Genomic DNA, 27,533 nt, shown 5'->3' with positions numbered 1-27,533 from the left:
TAGCCAGAACTTAGAAAAATCATATGGTTTCTCTGCCTATAAGTAGTATGAACATTGTTTTCTGATTAAATGAATGTCTAAAAGAATTTTCTGTTTGGATTTATTTCTAAACTCATATTCACTTTGACTCTGCTTTGATTCTGACTGTTTCCGAGGGAATATCTGCTGAGATGTTGGAAATTAGGAAAATCTTGCTTATAATAAGGAAGTGGGAGTAACAATTGTAATGTGCTATCAAACAAAGCCCTCCATTTTCATTTTAGTAACTAACTGATCAAAACCAAAAAAACTGTGCTCCATTGTTCAGCATTTTTTTGACATAGAACACAATCAAAATCAATCCAGAGAAGTACAATCAAAAACAACACACACCAGTCTTTTTCCAAACTACCATGTGTTTACTGCTGTTACATTAGCAACAATTCTTGCTTTGAGATGACACGGTATACCCTTTACTCACTTCTTTCTACATTTCCAAGGTAACAGAAGGAAAAGCATCCAGGAATTTGGGAGAAAAAGGGAAGAATTAAACTTATATTAAGAATGTTAGCAAGCCTAATGGGATTGTAGTGCAGAGGTTCACGTGTGAGATGTGATGCATGCCCATTGGCATTATGACTGCTCTGCCATGTGTGCAATATTTCAGTACTTGGATCCTATTCCTATCTCTTTCTGCTTGGGTCAGAACAGTTTAGTAAAAGCATTCTGTAGACCTTATGGAAATTTCATCTTATCTTTTATCTTTTCCACCTAAGTGGGAAAGTTGGAATCAGAGTGTTACTTCTTGTCTGAAGGTATTCGCTGCAGTGATAGACAGACCTTGTGCTTCCTAGCGAACCAGTCCTGCTAACAGCTTCTCACTTGGCTACAAACATAAAAGTCATCTACCATCTAGTGCTTAACAATATATAACAACCACCCTTACCTGTGCTGAGAGGTGATTAGCCTGCCCTCTATTGCATTTTCATATTAATAATAGTAACAATAAACATTCAGACACTAGATTGGTGCAATAAAAAGTACAGGGTTTTAAGAGCTCTAAAAAGTCATCTAGTATAGCTGTGTTTTCTGTTCTTAAATAGAAATAAAAATGCTGGCACCAAAGAGGTATTAAAGGTAAAGACAATTCAGATCATAAAAATCAAAGCTGAATCTACCAAAGGAAACCTCACAAGCTACTGAAGAGTTAGTATTAGGAACCCACATCCTTCTTTCAATTAATGGTATATCTTACCAAATAAACTGTATAAAACCAATTAGCCTGAAAGTAACTATACCTTACAAGACACAGAATAGCAAAATAACTCTGAAGCTAAAATGTGAGATATTATGAAGAAAATGAATTATGGGAAGAGACTAATAGGTCTTAAGAATTGCTGTAATAAAATAAAGCTGTTGCTAAAATCCAAGTTTATACATACTTTTTTTAAGTTTGAGTTTCTCTAAGAACTGAGTCTGTACTTAGCAATATGCAAGCCAGCATTCCTCTTGAGATCTCTGTCATGTATCATTATTTGGATTTGGTTGCTATATATATTGCAGGCAGAAATTGGCCTATAGGAGACAAATAGTAAGAAGACAAACCCTCAGTTTGGTCTGTCACATTCAATTTTTGTAGCATTTTTGTAGCTATAGGACTAATACTTAATTTCTTTCAAAATTGGTACATACAATCTTTATTAGGTAGAACTTAATTATAATTTTAAAATTACTGCATATCCTGCCTTTAAACATAATTTGATTGACTGAAGACTGAACTGAATTCTACTTAAAAAAATGACAGAACTCTTCATATTAAAAATATTTTGCTTTCTGTTACTTGCACGGGGAAAAGACTTTTGACGTCAGTAAATTTCATTTCAGCTTCTTACATCTGCATTACTTCAGGAGCCTATGAAAGAAACACTTTATTCAGTGAATTCTGGATTGAAGTATATTTTACCTAAATGTAGCTTTTATACATATGGATAATTCAATTTTTAATTTGCATGTGCAAAGTGTCAACATATTTTGAAAACAAATGTAACATTCATAAAATTTATCCTAAATGTATATTCTAATTACATTATTTTCTTGCCAGCTTAAATTTGTAAAAAACGTGTTCTCAATTTCATATGATGATTCTTTTTAAAATTTATACCATATATTCTTGGAACATAAATATATTTGACTAGGATATTTTTACAGCAGCCTTCTTCAAGCAGAAGAGGAACTGATTCCCACTTAAAAATGCTTATTCCATCTCTGTACTGACAGCTGGTCTTCTTCCCTGCCTTAAGGCCAGAATTAATTTTTGCTTTGCTACACTGGCACTGGACAGACCCAGGGAAACCCACAGTCTGCTCTGATTTTGCAATCATTATGTAGACAGTGTAGTCAGAAGTAGACTACTCCCCTGCTCATCCTTTTAGGCAGAAAACTATGTGAACAGAACAGACTCCCTCTTTCTCAAATGACTGAAGAGTTTCACCTGTAGTGAGGGAGGACATAACATCAGCTGAAATTAAAGGTATTCAAACAGGAATCCATGAGAAACTTGAGATGACATGTCTTTCAAGACTGTTTTGAATGATTTTAAATTGCTAATATTATTTTTTGACCAAGATGAATACTTAGAAGAGGATGGGATAGTATAGAAAAAGCTTTGGGATCTGTATAGACTATTTAGTCTGATGCAGAGCCTCAGAAATAATTTAAGTGTTAGAATGCAGCTTAGGCAATTCTGCATTTCATCAAAGTGAACCCAGCTTAGTTGAATAAATTATGTGTTCACAAACAAGATATTATGGTATCCATGTCAAACATCTAATTGATACATGGGTTTGAGTTCATCTGTGGCCTTAAGTTTTAGCTTTCATATTTTCCAAATTCTGTACTGCACTAGTATGTAACTTTGAACTTCATATAAAGTGTTAGCATGTTTTCTTCACAGTTTAGTTAGACAAAATAATCCTTTGCAGCCTAAGAACTGTTACAGCTTCGTGCCCCAAAAGTATAAATAACAGCAAATTGAGGAGAGCAATCTGGGAGGATGGGTCTTCATAACCTGGAGCTGTAATTGGGCAATTAACCCCAATATGTAAACGGGCCAAAACTTATAAAAGTGTGAAAATGTGTGATCCATCTTGGGTGTAGCCTTGGCCAGGCTCTTGTACTGCCCAAGGTGTATCCTTAAAAGGCCTCTTAATAAATACCTGCTTTATTCCTTTAATACTGTCTAGCCTCCTTTCCAATTGGCCTCTCTAGGTATACAGCATATTTAAATTCTCTAAATTGTCTGCTTTATCACCAGTGTTTTAAGAAAATTGGTTTTATGTGTCATCTCATATTAGGCAGATTCAAAAATGAAATTGCAAAATGAAATTGTAAAATGAAATTGTAAAATTGTTCATTAAAAGGGTGACTTCAGGATTACTTGAGGAGAAAGAAATATATCTACTTAAGAATCAAGGCAACTTTATAATGCTTAGTAGAAGTCTGAGTAATTAAGGTTTGTCCATAATTTTGCATTCCTAAGTTGCAGGTCAAATAAATAATGGGAGAGCATGGAGGTGAAATATATATTGGTTATATGGCAAATTATGAGAAAGGCAAGCCACAGCTAGTAGAATGATCCTCTTATCTATCTCCTAATGAAAGCAGAGCAATTCAACAGAAGGAAATTTAATACTCCAAAATTAAGTTCTTTCATGATCCAGTCTTCTCTTATGATGGCACACTTTTTTTCTGAAAATTGCTCTCTTTGGAAAACTCTAATGAATCATCACAGAAAATTGCCTCAAAAATAAATTTCAATATCCTAATATGACAAAAGGAAAAAAAAAAACCTCAATTTGCCCCTAAATGTGCAGGAGTGGGACAAAAAAAAAAAAAAAAAAAGTTAAAAAAAAGGAGAAAGTGATATTATTTATATGCACACAGAAAAAGGCCACTATTAAAATATAATGCATATCTCAGGTCATTTTACTGCCAAAAAATGTGAAGAGAGCCATGCGATGCTTCTAAAGAGAAGGTAAAAGAATTATCCAAGATGAGAAAAATAAGTCCCCTGAAATGAGTGTTGAAGAGTTCAATTTAGTCCAGCATGATCTTTAGACACAGGAACAGTGTCAATGGACAAGGTAGCTAAAAATTACAGGTTTTATCAGCCTTGGTGACAAAGTGTGACAATGTGCTTGTTTGAAAGTTGTCCAAAATTACCATTTCACTAATATACAGGTTCTAGCTGTCAGGAAAATTAATGAAACCCAATTAATAAAGGTAAGGAAAATAAAAAGCATATCACTACTGTAAAGATGAAGCATGTTTCAAAAAAAGAAATTTTAAGCCTTTTGTTGGTACATTTTGTTGATTTGAGGCATTGGGAGAGAGTTCTGGGTGGGTTTTTTGTTTGTCTGTTTCGTGTATTTTTTCCTTTTTTCCCCCTTTAAATACTTATCTCATTAGCTTTGTCCTTTTAGACTGTGTAAACTTCACAACAGGTGAATTGTTCAACAGCTGGATGAGAGGGAATGTTTGCAATTGAATATTTTGTGAATAAGCAATCCCTTTTAAATCTTTTATCCTAAATCTTGTTTACTGTTTGTATAGTATCTTTGTTCTATCATAATGTAGAAGATATAGAACTAGGTTTAAAATATCTGAAAATTATAAAAATTGGATACATAAAGTATGAAAAAGGTCAGAGATTATATTTAAATATTGAAAGGTAATTGACAGCTTCAATTGTCTGTAGCAATCCTGAGGAGAGAGACTGGGAAATGTCTGCACCTTGAAACAAAAGTGAAACTTCAAGAACAATTTTCTTTCTCAGAAATTTTTGCCAGAGTTTTTTAACGTCAGGTCAGTAGGACAGAATATGGGGAATAAACTCACAATTAGGGTTTCACCTCTAACATTTGGGTTCAAACTTTTGCTTAGCTTACTCAGACTTAAAATGAAGAGCCTTGTTTGTTTGTGCCCTCCTTGCCCCAGTGCTGCAACTAGTGCACTACTTGATAGATTCCCCCTGTAAAATAACTTCTGTATTGGCATTTCACTTACAGTATGGGAACAGATACACGGATTTGATTAAATTTTGGGTTTTCCTATTATTTTTAAATGACTGGAGAAGAAAGGAAGAGGGCAGTGGCATTTTACAGGGAAACTGATGGGTAATTGCTGCTAGAAATGGAGGAAGAAAAAAAGGAGAAGAAAAAATACTGAAAAAACAGCAGTGGTGTACAAACGTGGTGAAAAACTCAAGACTTGAGAAGTGTCAGGAAGTAGCAGCAGCTACCAATTTTTGTGGAATACTTTCTGAAGGATTTGCCTCACACTTTAGGGAGGGAGATAATATCAGAACAAGGAGGACACAGACCACACCCTCCTCTTTGTACCCTCCCTTCAAGACTGTGTATGTATATTGATGAGACAGCCTTGGGCTCCAGTGCTTTGGAACATAGAAAATGGGATCTACTTACAAAAGTACAACTGTATCATGTTAATGATCACTCTACCATTTTGCTGTTTCATCAGCTCCTATTCTGTCTAACTAGTTGTGAGTTAACACTCACTTTGATGAAGGAACCTCCTGTAAACTACTTTTCCTTCTCTTCTTTTTTCCTCCCTTAGGTTTACTTTCTTAAAAAGAGAATATGTGAATGTATTTTCATCAATTCTTTAAAATTGAATTTTAATTTTATTTTAAAGAAATACTTACATTCCATTTATTTTAAGCAATGATCTTTAGTATTATATCCAGAGATAAGAGATAGTAAATATCCAAAACATCTGATTTGCATAATTTCATTTGAAGAACATGGTATACCACAGTATCAAAGGTCAAATCTCTCAGTATTTAATTTAAATTAGAATAGTTTCCTGTATTGTGAACTTTTTATCTTTCTTGTTCTATATCTCTGTAAATTGAGCAACACATACTCAAGTCTGAGGAGTCAGTCAGGCTCAGGAAAAACGGATGCAATAAAAAAATGTTGGAGAAGGCGGAGATATTTTTTTTTCTAGGTTTTTTTAGAGAATGTTTCCTGTAGGATGGCTTCATCTGTTTCTGTCTCTTCAAATGATCCTAAACAAAACTTTTGTTCTTTCTTGTGAAACAAAGATATATAATTCTTGCCTCATCAGTAAATTATTTCCCTTTAAAAATTGTGTTTAATGTGTTTTGAATTCATGCAAATTTTTCTATACCTTTCTGATAGGTCATTTCCCAAAGACCAGTCACCCTAAACCAATTTCAGAAGCATTTATGTTTGTATTAGCCTGCACTTATGCCAAAAAGAGCACTCATTCTTGCTGTTTGTCACTCATTATCTTGCAGGCAGTTGTGTGATGTTTTTGTAGAGATGCACAAATAAATTTAGGTTGGTATTTGTATGGGAGAAGATGAGGCTGAAGAAATACATCTTGCATTTGAAGTGCAATGTAATAAAAGCAGTAGCTCACTTTATGGTCCCCATCAATTCTCAAGAAAGCTCTGCACAGACCACAAAGAACTTGCTGTTCTTTGGCAATAGAATGGGCCATTGTGTTTGGGGATTAAAGCTGTCAATCACATTCTCCTCCTCTTCAGTACAGCCAACTTAAAAGAATCTTGGTGTTCAGCAACAATTGTTTGAAGCAACAATTACAAAGAGGGAAAAGGGATAGAATCTTTTTCTTTTAACTTTTTAATCTACCTATTCCTTTGAAAAGGAAGAGCATAGGTAAGGAGCCCAAAATATTAATTTTATTCCAACACAACTTTTATAGCTAAAAGAGGTCTTTTCTTGGTCTTCAAGGAATAACATAATGCTGTAGCAACCTTACTCAGCCCTAAAAAAAAAAAAAAGGTAAAAAATGTGCCAGTAATACAAATGCATGTAAGAAGTTATGTGAATTTCAAAATGTGAGAGAAATTGAAAGAAATATCCACAAAACAACAAAGACAAAAACAAACAAAAAAAAAACCCAAACAAAAAACAAAACAAAACAAAACAAAACAAAACCAAAACAAAACAAAAAAACAAACAAAAAAAAAAACAGTAAATATTTTCAAGTTTGTTTGAGAACAAAGAGAAAAATGCAAACAGGAAAGAATGAAAAATAGCAATTTAGCAGAAAATAATAATAATAATTTTATATTGACATTAAAAACAAGAAAAGAGGATATAGTATGAATAAAAATAATACCTGAAAGCTCTGAACCTAACTTTATTCAACACCTATTAAAAACATCAATACTGAAAGATAAAGATGAAATTCTAATACTAAAGGCATACGGAGTTCACTGAAATTCCAGCAAGAGCTGGAACAAAAAGACTTAAAAATGAGGTTTTACTATTTCTGTCAAAAAGTAACCTGTATAAGAAAGGCTAGGGAAATGAATGGGGTATTTTTTCAAGGGAATAAAATACAAATATATCTCTGTTCCTACCCTAGATATAAGAAAGAAATAATGAAAAAAAACCCTAAATATTTTATATTGTATAAGATCCTTTGACAGATATAAAGAGAAGTTACCTTGAATCATTTCAGTGAGTCACTTTTGTGAGTGCATCCCCATATCTTCGTTTTATTCTGGTATGGTCCTCAAATATCTTTTTCATTATTTGGCAGTCAGATGTATACATACGTATCCTGGTAGAGCTACATTGTCTGACAATTGTTTACTCCTAGAACATGTAGAACATTGTAATGCTTTTCACATAAAGAGAATGAATTCCCACAGTAGGACTATGTTACCTTCAATTAGTATGCTGAAGATGTGTTATTTTGTCTGTCTTTAATCTGCTGACACATTTGCATCTTTCTATAGTGATCCAACTGTTAGATGGCCAGCAACTATAATGTAATTTTGTAAATGGCATGTGGAAACAACAGTGAAATTTGTTAACAGTAGCAGAATTTAATTCCCAATTCCCATTCCATTAATCTCTGTATTTTTAAGAGGTCCCACTAATGAGTTCTTTCTGTAATTAATCATGTTGACTCAGTTCAAAGTAGATGATTTAAATCTTGGTTGAGAAGTAAAGGGTTGGCAAGCTCTCACTTATTGTAGAATCAGTGAAATTAATAGTGAATTGAATGTTCTATGGCTTTCCTCAGTGTAATAACATACTGGACTTGATCTTAAATTTGTAAAATATTCAACAAAAATTATTTTAGTGTACCTCTAGTGTTGACTACAAAATGAACCCCAGTTTGTTGCTGGAGATTTTATTTTAGCATTGTAGGAAATACACAGATTCCAACAAAAACTTTTGTTTTGTAACAAGTGATCCCTGATAAATATGAAAACATTATTTAATTAAGAAATAGTGATATGCGAAGTTTGTGATAACATTTGCTAAATCTAAACTATATAAATGTTCTAAAACTGTACTATCGAAGCAGATCAGCAGAAACCTTTTAGACATCATGCAAGCACATGGAAAGTCACTGCAAACATGGAAGCTGCTCACTCTAAAATAATTAGGTCATGCATATGAATCTTCTTAGAATCCAGGGACTAATCTAGTATAACGATGACAAAAACTAAAATTGTATAAAGAACCAGTTTTGTGGTATATGGTAGCACTGAATTCAGTGGAACATAAAGAAAGAAAATACAAAACTCTACAAAGTGATAAAATAATGACCATGTGTTCCACTGAAAAAATTGATATTCAAGCTCTCATTTGCTATTAAGCAAAGGTGTACAGGAGATACCAAAGACATTGTATCATGTGAAAAGGGATTTCCTTAAACCTGTGTTGATAAAGACAGTCAGCCTCACAAGAAAGCCGAGATCCTGTGCCCAACCAGTCTGTCAGCATCCAGTTATGGGATGAACACCAAACACTGAACAGCCTTCTGGATCAGAGAGTGATTGGACTGACTTGGTCAGGGTCCCCTGGGACCCCTCCCAGGTCTCCATATCTTTATTTGAGTACACTGCCTTCGGACAGTGACTGCCAGCACCCCTGAAGGAGTCACACTAAGTTTACAGAACACTCTTTATTAATAAGATTATGACAGGTTAAGGTTCGCAGATTGTTACTGAAAAAATGTATTCAAAGAAATACACTGACAAGCTCTAACCCCTAACACAAACTGCCTTGAGATAATCATTCAGCATGCATAAGAGTATGGCTCTTACCTGATATGAGTCCCTATGGGGAAGAAAGGTTCAGCCCATCGTCTCATCCCAACAATTACAATGGAGTCTTCCCTAACTTTCTTAAAATTCTTAATTTTATACTATTTCTTTATGTCAAGGTGTCACTGATTGGTGTAAAATTCTAAGATACAGTCAATAAAATATAAAATGCTTCTCTGTGAGGGGTGGTGGTAACCTTGGAGACAGGTAGCTTTGGGATGGAGGTGTTCATCAGTGTGACATCTGTGATCTCATCATGGTTCAACAGCAAGATATCTTCTTTTTTCTCCCTTGATTAACAACTGTTATGGGGATTATCAACTACGAGGTACCACCGAGGTCCCTCTCTTGCAAGGATTTTATCAAAGCCTCTCTGCAGGGTCTCTACTCTACTCCATCCTCCATTTCATTTCCCTTAGCATGTCTTGTGGTGGGAAATCAGGCATGATGACTACATCCTATCCTGGGATGCAACTGCATTTCACCCTAAAATTTCTGTACTGTTATAACTCCTATTAGAGTGTGAATATAATTTCTCACTTTTGTCTGATTTTACTCCCAGACATTTTCCCACATTCTGAGAAACTGAAGAGTGGAAAAGGGCAAAATAAGGAGAGGGTCATAATGAAACTAAAGGTACTATAGAAATAAGAATTCCATAACAGGAGGCTTTTCCATCTGTTTTGCCTGCTTCTTTATTCAGAGGAAAGAAATAAATTGATTTCAGAATTCGTCTGTAGACTATTTCAATAGCAAAAAGCAAAAGTGTATTGTTGATGATAGTGCATCTTTCATCAGGCAGCTATGAAAGAAGCTGGAGAGTGTCTTCAATTTTGGGGATGTCATCATTGACACTGACTAAACTTTATTATACTGGCAGTTATATCCAACTCATCAGGCAAGCCAGGAGTGTAATCTGTAATCTCTGTAATCATTCCAGTTTTGTTCTTTAAAAGACTGTGAATGAAGAGCATTTTGTTCGTTTGTCTCAAGAGCCTCTTGTGCAAAACATCAGTTCAACATGCTAGTCTTCAAGAAAATGTGCTAGCTGAAAAGACAGACTATATTGATACTGCTGCACATTACAAAGACACTTTATCTACTTTAGGGTATGCCAGAAATGTCTTTCAGGAAATGTTTTGGGTTTACCTAAGAACTGCACGGCAGGAAACTTCAATGTGCACAAAAATTTTGGTATCTTTGAGGCACTAATAAGATTTGAATTTCTAAAAATAATCAGTCATGACTGGTTCTTGGTATTTCCTTGACATTATGAAATAGTATCTACTCTACAAGTCAATTAACATTTTTTAGTCACAGTAGACTGATATGAGTCATCAATTTAACATCTCTAAATTTTGGCATATTATGCATCAATAAACATCACTTCTTTCTCATTCTCTTCTTAGTTAGATCTATTTGATGAAACTTTTTTTGAAAACTCACAAGATCACAACAGCAGTGGAGACATGGGATCCTATTTTGATAAACCATATAACATACAAGACATTCAAAACCAGAACCAATTTTAGTATGCAGATGATTGACTTTCTTTCCAGAATACAACTAAGATTTGTCTTAAGTACAGATAGGAAGAAAACCTGGTTTTCAGGTATTACTGTGAATTTTTGTTGAAAAACAAGTAATTTTTAAAAAACTATTTAATGGGGCATTTTATTTGTTGATTTTCCAGTTTATGTGTAACTATTATACAGTTATTTCTTTGCTTAAGTTGCATTTAAGATGTTTTAAATGCTTAAATGATGGTAACTTTAATAATAAAATATTATTATCTCTTATATAAAGATAGCTAGAGTTTGGTTTTATTTAGGAATTTTTTGCTTTATATATATCACTGGTTTTATTTGATGGAAGAGTGTAGTGAAAGAAATTAGACATTTTTTGAAAAAGACAAAAAAAATCAAATTCCCTTTTCCTAACTCTTCTAAAAGATCTACCAAGGCTTTTTAAGTTGACCGTAATTTTTTAATTCATCCATTTATATGAATGCTTCTCCCTGTTATCAGCAGTTTAAAGTTATTATATCTATCAGTTCTGGAGCTGGCTTTTGCTGGTCTGAAAGCCAGATGACTTTGCCTTCTGATGTGCTCTCTGCTCCAGAGCTATTCCCAGTGCTTGCTCACCCTTAAAGGTGCTAAGGGCTGCTTGTTTCCCTGTTCTGTTGTACTACTGCTGAACTCACTGAGTAAATCTAACTCAGCAAGAGGTTTCTAAGGGGTTGGTTCCCCTTGTAAAAAATGAGGAACTAAGCCTACTCACGGGAAGTAGAAGTGTGACCAGTTTAGAAAAAAGAGAAAAAAAAAATAGAAGAAAATTTCAGTCTATCCATTATTGACACAGGCTACAGGCATTCAAGTGTCCTTCCCTTGTGTATGTGCTCCTGGGTTAGCCTGTGGTGGTTGGTGCAAGGCATGCAGTGGCAGCAGTTTGTGTGATTGCTGCATGCCTTGCTGCCCTCAGGTGTGCAGCTCCCCCCCGGGGATCCCATCAGTGCAGATGGCTGATGCTCTTCGTACCTCATCTGGCTTCCCCCTCTGGGCTTGGAGAAGGTTTTGGACAACCTTGAGAGGTTGCAGTTGCTCTCAAGCAGTGTTTCTGCTTAGGATTCTCCTTCTTTCCCCTTAGTTATATGAGGACTTCAGAGAAAATCTACACTTTCCAGGCAGAAAAGTCTGAGCTGTCCCCAAACTAGTTCTGAAAATGTATGTTCTGTAACAGGCTTTTTGAACTTAGGTTTCCATAAAATTAACAGAAGCATGTTAATGACTAACATTAGATAAAGAGTGGTTTATCTTCCAACTTTGGGGATACTTATGAATCTTTTTACAGTAGATAGGCTTAAAAAAACACATTTCAGCAGAAACAAAGAAATTAAAAAATACATTAATAGTTAAAAGGCCTATTAAAGGACTTAAGTCTTGGACACGAAAATAAAATCTTAAATTTAATAATGTCTGTGTTGGAACTTAATAATGTCTGTTTATTAATACTGATATTGCATTGGGACAAAAAAGAACAGAACTGGAGATTGATTTTTGCCTATTCATTTAGGGTATGGTGATACTGATTCCATTAAATGCCACTGATAAAAATATTTTTAGATGTGGTACAACAGAGCATGTAAGGTCAAAATCAAATTAATATTAAATGAAATTAATATTACCTAGTATAAGCTTAAAACATCTGAATATACAATAGTCCACATACGGTAAGTGTTAAAATACAGGCAGTGAAATGTTAAATACATAGATTTATGCATAGTGTACACTGAGTTTTCATTTACAACAATGAAGCTCGACTTGTATTGAATAATTTAGAAGAATTAGAAAGGATCAGTGATCTATAGCCCTATAATAAAAAGGACTAGGAAGGGAGAGTAAATAAACTTTTAGCTTTGAAAATCTTGTTAAATATTCTTATCTTAAAAATTATTTAAGGAACAACTGGTTAACTCTTCTTTATCAATCATAATTTTAAATGTGTTTTTCTGCTGTTCTAAAAATGAATATTGTAAAACCAGTAGTTTTCTTACTGCATAGTCTGTTATTTGCATCTGTATAGGTAAGTCCAGCCTTTTTAGTAATACATGACAATTTCTGCAATTTTTTTTCCTCATTGCAGATTCTATACATCTATAAGAATTTGACTTGCTGGTCTTTATCACAGCCAACTGAGAATAGAATTTCTTATCACGTGAGATATGAAACTGGCTGGTTCATTGGGTGACTGGCAGGCAAAGCTATTATAGGTGACTAACATGCAAAATACTTTTGCTATTGTCAATACAGGAAAGGAAAAGGAAGTACTGGTCTGGTTTTTAAGATATTTAGCATAGTTTTGCAGTTTCAAAGAACTCTCCAATGCAGTTTCATCTGTCAACTTGCATACTGTCCTACTGTTCATGTTGGCAAAGATGCTAAACAGCATTTAGACCAATACAGACTCTTGATATGTGTTTCTCAGAGTCTTGCAGTCCAGCCAGACTTTCACTACCTTATGTTCTTCCATCCAACCAATGAAGTCTTTAGTATGACTATGGGGATACTGGGAGAGAATGTGTTGAAAAGCTTTACTCATGTTGAGGGAAGGTATTTGGCCTGCTCTCTACATCCTGTTGTTTCATCAGAGGAGACAAGTTGGTCAGGGAAAATTTTCTCTTGGTGAATCCGTACTTTTCAATCCAAGACAGGCTGCTGCCCTGTAAAGCTTTTTGGGGATGGCTTGCTCTATAAATTATACAGGGATGCAAGTAAGGTTGACCAGCCTTGTGGTTCTGTGGATCTTTCTTCTTACTGTTTTTGGAAGATGAACATGATTTGCCATTTTTCGGTTGCTAAAGAATTTCTCTCTTTGTTTAATAGATAGCAATGTACACTTGCAGCACAGACAGCCAACCATATCCTGAACAGCTTCAAAGGAAACATGACAAGCAGGTTTAGGAAGGTGATTCTCCCCCTCTGCTCTGCCCTCGTGAGATCCTGCCAGGAATACCGAGTCCAGCTCTGGGCACACCAACAAGGACATGGGCCTGTTGGAGTGAGTCCAGAGGATGTGATCAAAGGGCTGAAGCACCTCCCCTGTCAAGATTGGCTGAGAGAGTTGGGGTCATTCAGCCAGGAGAGGTTTGCTGCAATCTTCCAGTATGTAAAGATGACTACAAATTATGACAAGGGCATGTTGTAAGACAAGGGACAATGGCTTTAATATAAAAGAGGGTAGATTTAGACTGGATTTATTCTTCCCTGGAGGGTGGTAAGGCACTGGCATGGGTTCCTCAGGGTAGTTGTGGATGCCTACTGCTGCGAGTGTTCAAGTCCATTTTGGATGGTGCTTTGAGGAAAATGATCTAGCAGAAGGTGTGCCTGCCCATGGAAGTTGGGTTTAAACTAGATGGCCTTTAAAGGTCTCATCCAGCTCAAAACTTTCAGTTATTCTGTAGCAGGGAGTATTTCCCCAATGATGACATTCACTCCACTTAACACTGCTGGGTGTATCCTGTACCATTTTTTATTTCTCCTGTTTACTACACATTTCTAAAATGACTGAAAGAATGAGGCATTTTATTGCTAGATGGAATATATTTTCTTCAAGATTCCTGAAAGCCAGTAAATTGAGTTACCAAATACAAGAGCCGTTAAAGAACAGAAAATAAAAATACCAAGTGGCTGATAATTCAATTCTGCACTTTCTTAAAGCAAGATTAGAACCTTCTTGGACTATACACATCAATCAAACCTTGGTAGTTAGGCTTACTACCAGACAAAGTGAGTGGAGTCTTCTGTTTTGTCTTGCATGTGACTGTTTACTTAATGGCTCTTTCTTGGCTAGAAAAATCCATGGAATTGCCATTGCAATAATTTCCTCAAGGGGAGCCACTCTCCAGGAGCTTTGGTTTAATGGTGGAATCAGAAGACTAAAATAATGACAACAGCTTATCTATCTAATGTTATACTAAGACAGAAGAGACAAATTCTACTTTTTGAAAATCTTTTTTTCACTTTGGAAGATATAGGATCAAACTCAAAATATTTTAGCAAGCCTTTTTAAGGGAATAAGGCTTTATATGATATGCCTTTCCTACACCTTTACTGAACAGATGGGTAGTAATCGCTTATGAGTGCAGTTGGAGCACTAAAGAAAATGTTGTCATTTTTTCTCCTGCTAGCCATTTATCTATTTAATTCTTTGACAGAACAGAGGAAATGTAACTAAATGTTCCATTTTAATTAAAATGAAAGTAAATTTATTAGTCAGGGAAACTCTGTGTTGTGTTTGTGCTTGGGGAACAGAACAAACATATGTCTCTGCTTCATTGTTTGTCACCATCTAACATGAGGTTATTTCTTGTTGCTTATTTGGCCTATTAAACAGATCATACTAGTCATAAACTTGCTTTTTCTTAATTAATAATTTAATTTTCTTAATTTAAATTAGTTACAGTGGGCACTAATAAGCAAATGGCAAAAGAAAAGCACATCCTGAGAAGCATTCCAGTAGATGGTGGTTTTATTAATTAAATGGCAGCCATGACATTATCTACATGGAGGACTGTAGTTGGCTTGTGAAACTGCAATATTCTTTATGAAAAAATAACGAGAGCAAGAATCAGCATTTTACTTGACTCTTATTTCCATTTCTTCTGTTGTCTTATTGCCTGGCTAGAGGAATGAAACAGAGGGACAGCAGGGAGGGGCTTTTACCTTGGTGATAAAGGAGAATTACCACCACTGGAACTTTTATAAATTCAATAAAATCCTATGATCTACTACTTGTGCTAAGCACACTGCAGGGGTATAGGCATACAAGGCTAGGCACTGCAGAATAGGAAGGATGGTGTGCCTACACATTAACCCTTATGGGGGAGAACAACCATCAGACACAGTGCTGAAGGGTGCCACTGTGGATGGCATTATATGGCTTTTACCCTTGTTTTCTCGTTTGACACTTCTAAAAAAATGCTGTCAATCTAGGCTTTCAGAATTTGGAAGGGAGAAAAAAGTTTATCCTTTGTTTCACTTCCCCTTAGTTTCTTCCTCTTTCAGCAACATCATTTTTCCTACTCTAATTGGAAATAAAATTAATCCAGTTAAGAAAACCACTGGGATTAGACATTAACTGACTGTACAGCCCTGTATTAAACACTGTTGTCCCACAAATTATAGGTGATTCAACAACTAGGAGCTCTACTACAAAGCTCAGCAAATTTCAAAATTCAGCTTTGGTCCTATATTAGTGCTCGTTATAATTACAAAACATGACTACTAAAATATAGTGCAAATTTTTCCCCTTGTGACAAAGAAGGCCAGCAGAATCCTGGGCTGCATTAGAGGAGCATTACCAGCAGCTTAGGGGAAGTTGTCCATTGCCTGGCTGAGACCCATCTGGAGTGCTGAGTCCCATTCTTGCCTCCCCCAGGACCCAATACATGAGCATGTACTAGAGAAAGTGCAGCAAACAGTTGTGTACCTTATTCATGGATCAGAACACCCATCATATCAGCTGAAGCAGAGAGCTGGGGCTCTTTGGCCAGGAGACAAGAAGGTCCTGGGCAGGTCTTACCAAAATGTAAAAATACCTGATGAAGTAGGGGAGGTAAGGAAGAGGAAACCAGACTCCTCTCAGTGGTGCATGAAGCTATAATCATATACTGCTATATTTAAATATGTTGCTGGTCATGTAGCTGTTTGGAAGGAGCAAAAAAATATCTGTAAATATCTTCATACTGGAAGAAGTGCTAAAAAAAGAGCAACTGGAAAGGCATGTAACTATAGTACAGGGAGTACAGGATAAGGTTCAGAAGGACTGCTAAGTTTCAGTGAAGGTTCTCTATAAAAAAATTACACAATTTTTCCTTCCATATCCTCAGCATCGTTCAGCATTATGGTTTCAAGGGAAAGGATATTCCAGCCTCAGTAGAAGTTGTATCATCCTCTTGTGACATTTTACATTTCCCTTTTTTTGATCTGCTGTTAGCCTACTGAATGCTGAGTCTAAGAGAAGCAAGTTCTTTATCCTAGTAAAGAGAAAAAATACATAATATGCCCCAGAAATAATGTCCTTTTGGATGATATTATGAAAATCTGTCTTTATATTTTCCCAGAAGCTTTTGCTTGTTAGCATTTTCCTACCTCTAAGCAAAAATTTATTAAAGCTCTTGTTACAGTCAGAAAGAAGGTTCTATCTCACTACTAGCTATAGGAGCCAAATTCCATCAAATGTAATGTTCCTGATTTGAACATAAAGTAATGTTCATAACATATATGTAATGTTCATAATTTGACATATTTGTATCTGACATTTTATACAGAGTATCTGAATAACCATTTGCAACAATTCAGGGAACCTTGAGCAGTGAAGATTTGATTCCAGTCTGTGTATGAAAAAAGTTTACTTTTGCCTACATTAATTTCAAAAACATCAGGATAATTTCATTGGCAGTTTTAAACTTACAAAAATGCAACCCATTACACATGAACACTGTACAGTCACCAGGTCGTATTCCATTTTACACTGGTCTGTGCAAGATCTTCAATTACACAATTGTATTAGTTTCCTAGGAAACACCCCAATTAAGCAAGTTTCTTGATTGAATGGTATCTACCATAAATGTTAGTGTGAAATTTCATGGGATGGGCAGAAAGATCTACTAATGTCCAAATTAATCACTTCACTGCCTTCAGCTGAGTCTTCTTCCTTGTCTGTTTCCATGCAGAGACTGAAAGATTGACACACCATGCTATTCTGTTATGGTCCTTTATATACATTTTTTTTTCCTATCTTTCCTGCACTCAGAAAGGGACTGATTAGCTCAGAGTGTTATGGTAACAGGTAGCAAAATGCCAGGCATTATGTTGTTTTCTTCCAAGTCCTGTCAGTGTATTTTGCCTGCTGTTTCATGGAATACTAAAGGCAAGTGACTATATTATCACAAGTTTTTTGTGACTGGCAACTGTTACTGGCATCATATATCTAGGAACAGATGTTGTTGTTTTATTAGAAAATACTCCAGTGATGCTTAGTGTAGAAAGAGCCAAGGAAGTATCAGCAGTGCCATTCCCTCTGCAATTAATATAGTGTAGAATTTGCTAACCTATATAAAAAATTAACTTTTCATAAACAACTATTTAAATTTTCTAGAGAAAATTCATGCCTTACAGAATATTCAGAGAGACCACATGCAAAATAAATCGACTTTATCCTATTTCCTCCGAATATTTGTTCACATTACTAGAATAAAAATATAGAGGTATGATATGAGAAACCTCCAGAGAGTCTTCATTAGCAACATGAAGATAGCTCAGCTGTATGTTCATTTACTAGACAAGTTAAAAATTTCTGTCCCACTGTTACATATCAGAAAATGAAAATTTTGACTGCCATAATTTATTTTGGTATGATTTTCTGTTAGCTATCTAGAGATAGAAATGTAACAACATTGTAAACGCATTTGATGTCAAAATTATTTTTGCATTTTTATATTTTACTGCATTTAGGTCCTCTTTGAAAAAGAAATGGCATTAGTGTGCTAAGTCAACTGTGTCCCATTGTGATGCATCATCAAACTATATACATTATTTTTATATTCAGCTTGACATATGATGCTTTTAAGCTGTAGGCCTTATTGATATATTTTTGGATGATAATTTCTAAAGAGCTGTCATTAGTAAATCATACACAAACTTTAAAGAAAATTCATTTCTGCATAAATTGGTAGCTGTTTAGAATGTTTATTAATAACTCAGCAAATAAAAATGTTCATCTACTAAGGCAAGAAACAGATATTGGTGGGGAGTGGCAAATGTTTTCAGACATAGGCTGGGACTGGTTCTTAGGCACTGCAGCTGAGAAGAAAAATAAAGATTTGTGAATGTGAAATTTGTGTCAGGAAATGGTAAAATCCTTTGTATTCACTCTTTCAAATCTAGGGAAAAGAGAAGGTGTTTGTAATTTTTTGTATACTGAGAAGTTGCCCCTGGAGGTAGGGGTTACTATGTTATTCCCTGGTGCTTTTGAACCAGAACATGAAAATTCCCAGTGCAATTGCTCTCAGTGTGTGAGCAGAGGTTCTTGGCAGCCACTGAGCTCATTTTCTTCAACTGCAGCTACTAGAGTACACATGTCTAAGAAAGAGTTGGACTTAAGCTTGGCAACATCCTTATCTCAATATGATCTTAGCCATTCCTCATCTATCTGTCTTGTGTACAGGAACTTTGTAATCTATAAATGACCTGGAATTTTCATTACTTTATATATTAATGAACCACTTAGTGTTTTTCTAATTGGTTGAATACTATCTGAGTGATTAGTTCTCTAGCAGTCAACTGCAAAACCATCAATCCATGTTGAACATATTAAGCACCCCCAAAGAGAGACTGATTTTGTGAGCATGTTCTGTAACTTACTTATTAACTGGAGCAGCAAAACAGTATTTTTTCTGTAAACTGTAGAAATTAGTTTACTTTTGGTACAGCTATGTATTTCCTACATAATTAGTCTATGTCCTTTCCAGTATTGCTTTTAAACATAGCAAGTCCACAAGTTAGAAAGGACAAAAAGGGCCTGTTTTTTCCTTCTTCTCCTGTAATCATTGTCACAAACTCTTGAGTCTAGGAAGGGAACTTAATGGGTGTGATTGACAAAGTTCTGTATTTTGATATACTGCTGGAATTGTGTAAGTTTGCTGGATTCCTTAAGACAAGACCCATGCATCCAATGACTTCAGGGATTACATCCAAATTTCTCTAGAATTACTTTGGGAATACTGCTGCAGTCCCAGACAGAACCATTTTGTGGTTCTTTTCATCAGACTTTATTTCCCCATGACAAATTCAAATTCATTTAGCATTCAAACTGATGAAAGGATTGACCTAGCATCAATAACACCAAATCTCAGTATTTAGTCTTAAAATGTAGGCTTAAAAGAAATGTCAGAGTTCGTTGAGGCTAGTTTTTTAAAACTGTCAGCTTTTTCCTTGAAATGGCATAATTTTGAATTCTTAAGAAATCTTTGATCATTGTATATCAAATTAGCCTACAATACTGCATATAATCTCTTTAAACAGATATTCTTTACTCCTGCCTGTGAGAAGTCCCTGAAATATGTCAATACAAATGCATGTGCATGTATTTATTTTATATTATAAGAAGAAAGAATTTAAGATTTTCACCTTCTAAATGCTCTTCTGAAGCATCAAGACTTCCCTCTACTTGTCAAATATCTTATTGCAGAAACAAATGATTTGATGACATATTCTCTGAGTATATGGTGAATATTCATAATTCTGTCTTATTCACTGGAAATTACTGAGAAAAGACCTTAAAATAAAGTGTTTTGTTTTCAGCCATATCCCTGGGTTTTTACACCTAAGCAGCATTTCATCCAAGGGTAGATAGGCTGAAAGGTAACCCTATATTTTATCCCTTTCACTTTATGCACTGGAAATCATTGGAGGATGTTTTGACATAAATTTGTTTTCACGTTAAATTGTCTGGACCTTAGGAGAAAGAAAGGAAACTCCTTTTTTCCCTCCTTTTTTTTCCCCCCTCCATGTTACTAATACAACCACTTCCCTGCAAGGAGATTAAAAATTTGCTTCTGCCATAGTGCAGTAAAATAGTAAAGCATCTGGATATAAGCAGCCCATCCCCCAGATCATGAGATCTGTCTGAATCTGGAGCTATGCACAACCTAACAGAAGTTGCATGAGAGAGAACACTCTGAAGACTGTGTATTAAAGCATTGATTCATATGTGCTGCAGCTGCAAGCCAGAGGACGTAGAAATAGCAAATTGAAATAGCTTCTATTTCATTCTCTCCAAGCTTGCATCCCCCAAATTCAAACAACTAGCTGCTTCTATCCTGCTAGCAAAATCATTTTTAATGTATATCGCTGAGCAGCTCAGAGCAATTTTGTTTGAAAAGTTCTCAAAATCCAGCAGTCCAAGTGATCTCAGTGAGCAGTGTTGTTCTTTCCATCTAATCTGGTGTAACAGCTTCCCTTCTGGTTATGTTAAATTGTAGAATTATTCTTTTCAGCTCTGCTTTTCAAATCTAGATCATTTGTACATGGGGTACCTATCATTTATACTTCAGATGCTGCTTCTGACCCATAATACATTAAAAAAAAAAAAAAAAAAAAAAAAAAAAAAGCAGTAGCTTTCTTTTCTTTCATCCTGTCATTTCCTGCTGGAGCTTTGGGACTCAAGCACGCTCTGGTTTCATGGCTCACTCCAGGGTACATGTCCTGCCGGCTGGAAGCAAGGTTCCTTTGCACCAGCAGGAAATGTGCCTGGGCTTTCACTTATATGTTAATTACATTTTTAATACGCTGCTTTAGCAGGTTGAGTAAGCAGAGTCTGACACGGCTGCCCCGTTCCTGAAGCCCTGAATCAGGAGAATGCCATTAATCTTAATTCTGAATAAGGTGTGTTTGGAGTAAAGATGTTATACAAGGTCCAGATTTTTGAATTACTTTTGCATCAGCCAGCCTGCCTCGATCCAGACAAGCCTGAAATGGCACAATTATCCACCAACTTACAGTCACTGGTGTAGTGATATGAATATAGGGGTGTAACGGGCCAGGAAATCTTTAAAGGAGTGGGGCTGATAGGGTAGGGAACGGGTTGCTAATGTGACACCTCCTGTGCCCCACCAGGATTGGAAGGAGGCATTTAGGGGCATCATTCAGTCTGAATCTTACAGCCGGACCATGCGTACGGCTGAAGAACGAGCCGGCAGCGGAACGTTTAGCAGGCTGTGACGACTTTGCACAGAAATAGGGAAATTTATCGCCGGCTTGCCACAGCAGTGCCGTGCTGCCCGCTTTCGGCGGTGCGCCCCTTCTGTGCACTCCCGCCCCGCTCGGCAGCCCAGCCCTCCCGGCTCCCGGCCCCCCTTCCCGGCACCGAAATCAGGGGCTCGCTGTCACCAGGCTGGGGCCGTCCTTCTTCTGCACCTCCAGCACCGACAGGGGGGTTCGCAGCGCCGCGCAGTTACCGGACAAAGATATCCCTGTGCCCGAACGCGCCGGCTAGGTCGGTACGGGAGGACGGACGGACGGACGGATGGGTGGGTGGATGGATGGATGGATCGGTGTGCGGATGGATGAATCGCGCATCTGCCCGAGAGCCGGCACTAGCCCGGGTCTGCCATTGCGCGCAGGAGGGTGCCCGCGTCCCCCAAGTGCCGGGGACGGGGAAAGCAAGGCGGGGAGGGAGAGCCGGGGGCGGGCAGGAGGAGCGGGCGGGGGCGGCGCGGCCAATCGCCCGGGTGCCGGCGCTGCAGGAGCCGCGGCGCGGGGCTCGGGCTCCCCGGGATGCGGAGCCGGGCCCGGTGCCTCTCTGAGGACGGCGAGCAGCTGTGCCGCCAGCGCTGCGAAAAGTCCCCATTTGCTTCTTATAAATTAAAGTGCCTTGTCACCAGTTAGGGCAAGTCAGCCAAGGTAAGGCTTAAATAAAATGACACTTTAATATGTGGCAACGTGGATATTTCTGGACAGCGGTGCCGCTAACACAAGCTTCTAAGTAGCGCAAAATGTTCTGTGCAATAATGCTGTCGTAGTGGGTGCACAACCTGTAATTTGTCTGTGTTAAAGTTGCCGCTGGTACGCAAGCCTTACCCTTGTGGTGCTGTAGAAACGTGTTTGCTTATCCGAGGCAGTTGCACAGGGACCTGCAAAATACAGGCATAGAAAGGCAGCGGCGCTCTGTGTATGTGTTTGTGTGTGACCGTGTTCGTAATACCTACAGTTCTGCTCCTGAACTTATGGGGGTAATGTGCAGATGCATTTTAATGGTGACGGCAGGCTGATTCTTTACCTCAACTCACATATGTGAGCCTTTTAATGCAACAAAACCGCATGCCATGTTGAAATATATGTGAAGAACATTAAGCTTGGTATTTGAATAGCAACTTCAGGGTTTTGGGTTCCTTCCCTCCTTCCCCCCCCATGTTTGTAACATTATATATGATGACTGAGGATTGAAATTGACCTCCTGCAGATTTACCTTTAGCTGCTTTTTGAAGCTTAAGCAGTCACCTAACTTTACTTTGTGTAAAGGGCACTGTAAATAATGCACAGGCAGAAATAAGTCCTGTCTTCATTTCCTCCTAGCCCACCCCAACAGTTCCTTTCCTAATGAACAGAAACTACTGTGTGCCTGTAGTTCACACCACATTTTGACTGATGGAACTGTCAGTGGTCTGAAACCGAGTGTTTTGGCAAGCAAGGAGTTCCTTAGGATGACTTTGCTAATGCGTGTATTTGAAAACAGCATAGTCCTGAACCTGTGTGTGTGTGTGTGTCTGTGTGTGTGCCTGTGAGAGGCTGTTTTGCGTACATGAGTGACAAGATACAAGGAGGACAGGGTACAGAAGTCAATGAAACGTGGCAAACGTAGATGCCTGCATGTATTTCTCTGACTGGATCTCTGTAAAGCAGTATGAGCATTTCTTTTATTTTAATGTAGTTCATCATTCAGATTAGGGCTTGGGATAAATTCAATTTCATGTGCATCAATGCCCCATTAGTTTTTCACGATCAAAAGAAATACAATGGAAAACACAGGTAAAATTATTACTTCAGTTAGCACAGGTGATAAAATCACTCCCTATATTCAAGGTACAGAATGCATTTTTCATTCCAAGACACTAAGAATAGCTCCTTCCTTTCAAATCTTTACTTCTGTGCTGCAGTCAACCTTACACAGTTGTTGAAAACACTGAAGCCTTCTGCATAAATTGTCTTTCTACTGAATGATAGTAAATGTTTGTCTTCAGGGCAAATATAAATTGTATTTAAAAGTTTGGCACATGTTTGGCATTTTGCCTAACTGTAAAGGTAAGAAGATTTAGAGAAATACCTGAAATGCTTCCCTAACCTACTTCACTGCCTTTGACAGAATATTTTATTTCATTTCATACTTTTCTGAAGAAGACATAGTATGGTATAGTTACCTAATACAAATTAAGGTGTGGCCCTTTTAAAAATATTTAAAATGTGCACCTATGGAAACAATGTAATAATTTTATTTTGTAGTTAAAGTTACTAATCATCTTACTTAAGGACTACAATAAATAACCTTGTCATTTCTGCTTAGAAAATGTCTATCAAACAGAAAACAAATAAACAATCAAAAAAAACCCCTACAAAACAAATCAAGAAAACAACCAAATCAACACATTCACTGTTACCTGCTTCTAAAAATGGACTGGAGAAATATTGTGTCAGACAGCACTTTACTTTACACAGGAGCAAATCTAGTGCACAGGCATGACTTAGGGGGCAGTGTGCTGCTGACTGAACCATTTACAGGTGAGATCCAAAACTAAATGCCTTCCACTTGCAGGTACTGAAGGTCCTGTAAGACTTTCTGCTATTAGGACAAAATTCCAGTCAAAGATTTTATACTTTGTCTTGTTTAATTCCTCAAGTAGCTTAATTTGAGAGCATTGTCCTTTACAACCTACATTAAAAATGATGTTTATTGTTTTTATCCTGCAATGCAGAGACTGTAGCTCAGACACTTTGTTGGTGCATGCTGTGCTAATTCATGGTAGTCATTCTGATGAACATGTGCAAAGTTATAAAGCAACTGGGGATAAATGTCTTCAGCATCCAAAATTAGTGTATGAGGGTGCATGTGTGCCCACCAGAGAGGCACAATTGTTACTGCACCAGAACTGACATTCCTGTGGTGTGTGAAATTTGCATAATACCCTTCAGGGAATAATCTGTACTTAAAAGTGACTTCTTTTTTTTTTTTTTTTTTTTTTTTTCAATAATTTTGTCTCTGAACTCCTAAACATTTAACATATGAGCTCTAAACATTACAAACATGAGCAATTAAATTACTAGTTCTCAATAAGATTGTATGGAAGATTGATTTCAACCTTTATCTCTGTCAGATAAATGAAACTTGAAAGGTATGAAAAATTCTGTTAACTATAGCTCCTGCTCCTGGTTAAGCTGCATTTCTGTTAATACAATTAGTGCTGAAAAATATCTGTCTTATCAGATTGAATAAAACCAGCTAAACACCAGTGAGTCATCTGTTCCATGAACATGAACAGGAGCTCCTGTTTGGACAGCTAACAGCTAGTTAGCCTTGGCAGACCTGTCCTGCAAAGGGGCCTAAATCAGCCATCATGACACCATGGGGCACAGTTTCATTACTTATGAAATGCAAAATAAAGGTGGCAACTGACAGAGCAGGAAGGGGACAAAGTACATAGCAAACCCCTGCAACAGCATAAAGTGATTGCATTCATAGAAGAGGTTCTATGCATCTTCTCTTAGAGGAAGATGATACATGTGCAAAAGTCATAAGAAGAAACTCCATATGAAAACCCCAGCACAGCCTACAAGGGTCTATGTAATTGAGGACATATTAGCATTAATTATAGTGGAAAACTTATTTTCCATGATCAGTTGAGCTGCAGTTTAAATACTATGTGTATAGTCTGGTGATAAATCAGGGTGAAGTGCTTAAACTTCATCATATACTTTATGGGCAGACTTGGACAAGTCCTAAAGCACTCTATAACTTTCTGTGTGACATGACCATTGCACAATAATTATAGAATGAAGAATGAATATTGCATGATACTGTTTTTTAAAAAATATCATAGAACCTAGCTAGTACTGAAGTGTTATTGTCTCTATTACTCTATTCCTTCAGCTTTGAATTATACACAATTTCATATTTCCAGCAAATGAAGCTACATGAAATTTGGAAATTCAAAGAATGGAAGTGGAATTTTTAAGAAACTTCCGAATTGAGGGCTAAACAAATCAGGTATCATATAAGGGAGAACAAAGATTGGCAGGGTAAGATTATTTTTGTCCTCAAAAGCCAGGTTTTATCAGTAAACAGTTAATACTGTAATATTTAAAAGAAGGCTTTAAAAATGTACCATTACTTTTTTTTTTTTTTTTTTTTTTTTGACTGATTTTAATATGCACAAAGAGAATCAACAGAATTTCAAATAAACCAGTAAACCAGTTTGAGATTTGAAAGGAGTGAATAAGGCTGATCTCCTATTTTGAGGTTGTGTTTATGTGGAGAAAGTTTTTGCTTCAGGGGTTGGATTTGGGGTTGGGTTTTTTTAAAAAATAATATCTTTGTGGATTGAACACAACCAGAATAATATAGTCATGCAGCTTTATAAGTAACTGACAAGCAAGTTGGTAGCATTTGCACATCTGCAGTCCTTATATAATGAAAATGCATTCAGCAGTTGCTTGAGGCCTGTGAGAAATATAGTTTTCTTGATGGCAATTGTCATTTATATTTTTGTGGAATTCATTCAAACCTGAGTAGAGTTAAAGCTGGGTTTGTCATCATAGAAAAGACAAAGCATTATTTTACTCCCCACTCCCTGTGAAATTGCTTGCTTCTTTTAAAGAGATCTTGCAAAAGGGAGGATATTTAGGTCACAGACAAATGATACCATTCTCATTTCACCTTACCTAGGTTTCAGTATAATTTATCCAGTGCTTACAAGGACAAAATTTCAAGGCTGTTTGTGAAACATGGTGCAAAAATACCCAAGCTAGCTGAGGTACCAGCTGCATTTCCACCACAGGACTGTAGTGAGGATCTGTGAGGATTTTGTTCTTTGTAGTACTGCACAGTCTGCTGTAATATTGAACCCTGAAATTACTTTACAAGAGGGATCCAGCACATAGTCTTGACTTAGCAGATGGGATGAGTGAGGTGATAGGACCAGCAGGCTTTTCCTTAGGACAGTCTCTTGGATGGAGAAGTGGGAATTGCCATTTCCTCATTCAAGTCCTCTCTTAGATGGGGACAATGAACTGGACACTTGAACATCAGATATCTTCAAGATTTTCATGTACTTCAATTGCTTTGAACCATTATTTGGAGAAATCTTCCTCTCCCTGCTAGTGATATAGAAGTGCATGCTTCAGTACAGGTGGTCTAAGTACTCCCTAGCAGGTCTTCTCCCTGTGCAGTATTCCTACAAAAAATAACCAACTCTTTATTTGGTTGACTCCTCATTTTGGTATTTTCAGGTGTATCATAGAATCCTGAAATGTTTTGGGTTGAAAGGGACCTTTGAAAAAACATGTAATCCAGCCTGCTCTGCAGGACATTGACACCTTCCTTGGGCACCTTGTTCCAGTGTCTCCATCATGCACAGTGTTGTTTGGTAATTAATTTCCATTAAGCTCTTACAGCACAGTTACGGATGCATATATGATATGTGTATACACACTTTTCTTTGAGAAGATACAAAAAAAATGAATATAAACTTGAAAAAATGCAATATTTGGTATTCTAAAAGCATGTAAAAATTACTGATGGCACTGACTGAGCAATTATTTTGGCCCAAATTCTCTTATATTCACAGATGGGAATGTGTATTTTCATTATTATATGAAATTATTTTAATTCTATGATTAGTCAACTTAAGCAAATCAGTAAGATGTTCTACGAAAGTCATACACTTGAATTTGAATTTTGTATATTTTACATCTTGCTTTTGCTAGGTGGCATGAAAGCTGTGAAGGAAAACCTTTTGGTTCAAGAGACAATTGTTGCTTTCATTTTCAGTAATTATATTTGCCCAGAGAAAATAATCATGTGTCTTTTACTTGTAAACATTAATGTATTAGGCAACTGTATGAAGGAGGCTTAAGATGACACTTTATATTGGGGTGAAATTTCTCAGGCTTGTATTCAGTCAAACTTTCAGTCATGTTCTGATGTTGATTATATGACAGTTGATAAAATAAACAATTTTGAAAAATAGCAACATGAATACAACTTCTATAATTGCAAGACAAGAATTTGAGATACTCAGGCAGGTCTGAGACTGTAGTCCTGAACTATATGTAAAATAAAAGAGCTCCTTCAGTAGAGAACCTTC

General features: G+C 36.6%; 1 protein-coding gene across 5 annotated transcripts in view; it reads left to right on the top strand.

Annotated features, from left to right (window-relative positions):
- CDH18 (cadherin 18) overlaps positions 1-27,533 on the top strand; it is a 479,267-nt gene that overhangs the window by 228,822 nt on the left and 222,912 nt on the right. For 3 of the 5 annotated variants that reach the window (XM_056485312.1, XM_056485313.1, XM_056485310.1), the window contains exon 1: positions 21,899-22,080. The exons of 1 other annotated variant lie outside the window; for it this stretch is intronic. The gene's annotated coding sequence lies outside the window, so the exon portion shown is untranslated. Of the gene's footprint in view, positions 1-21,898; positions 22,081-27,533 lie in introns of those variants that run through there. One more of the 5 variants, XM_056485311.1, reaches the window with a different exon arrangement.

Source organism: Oenanthe melanoleuca, chromosome 2 (genome assembly GCF_029582105.1).
Source record: "Oenanthe melanoleuca isolate GR-GAL-2019-014 chromosome 2, OMel1.0, whole genome shotgun sequence".
Lineage (NCBI taxonomy): Eukaryota > Metazoa > Chordata > Aves > Passeriformes > Muscicapidae > Oenanthe > Oenanthe melanoleuca.
Note: the sequence above shows the minus strand (reverse complement) of the source record. Positions and strands in the feature narration are given on the sequence as shown.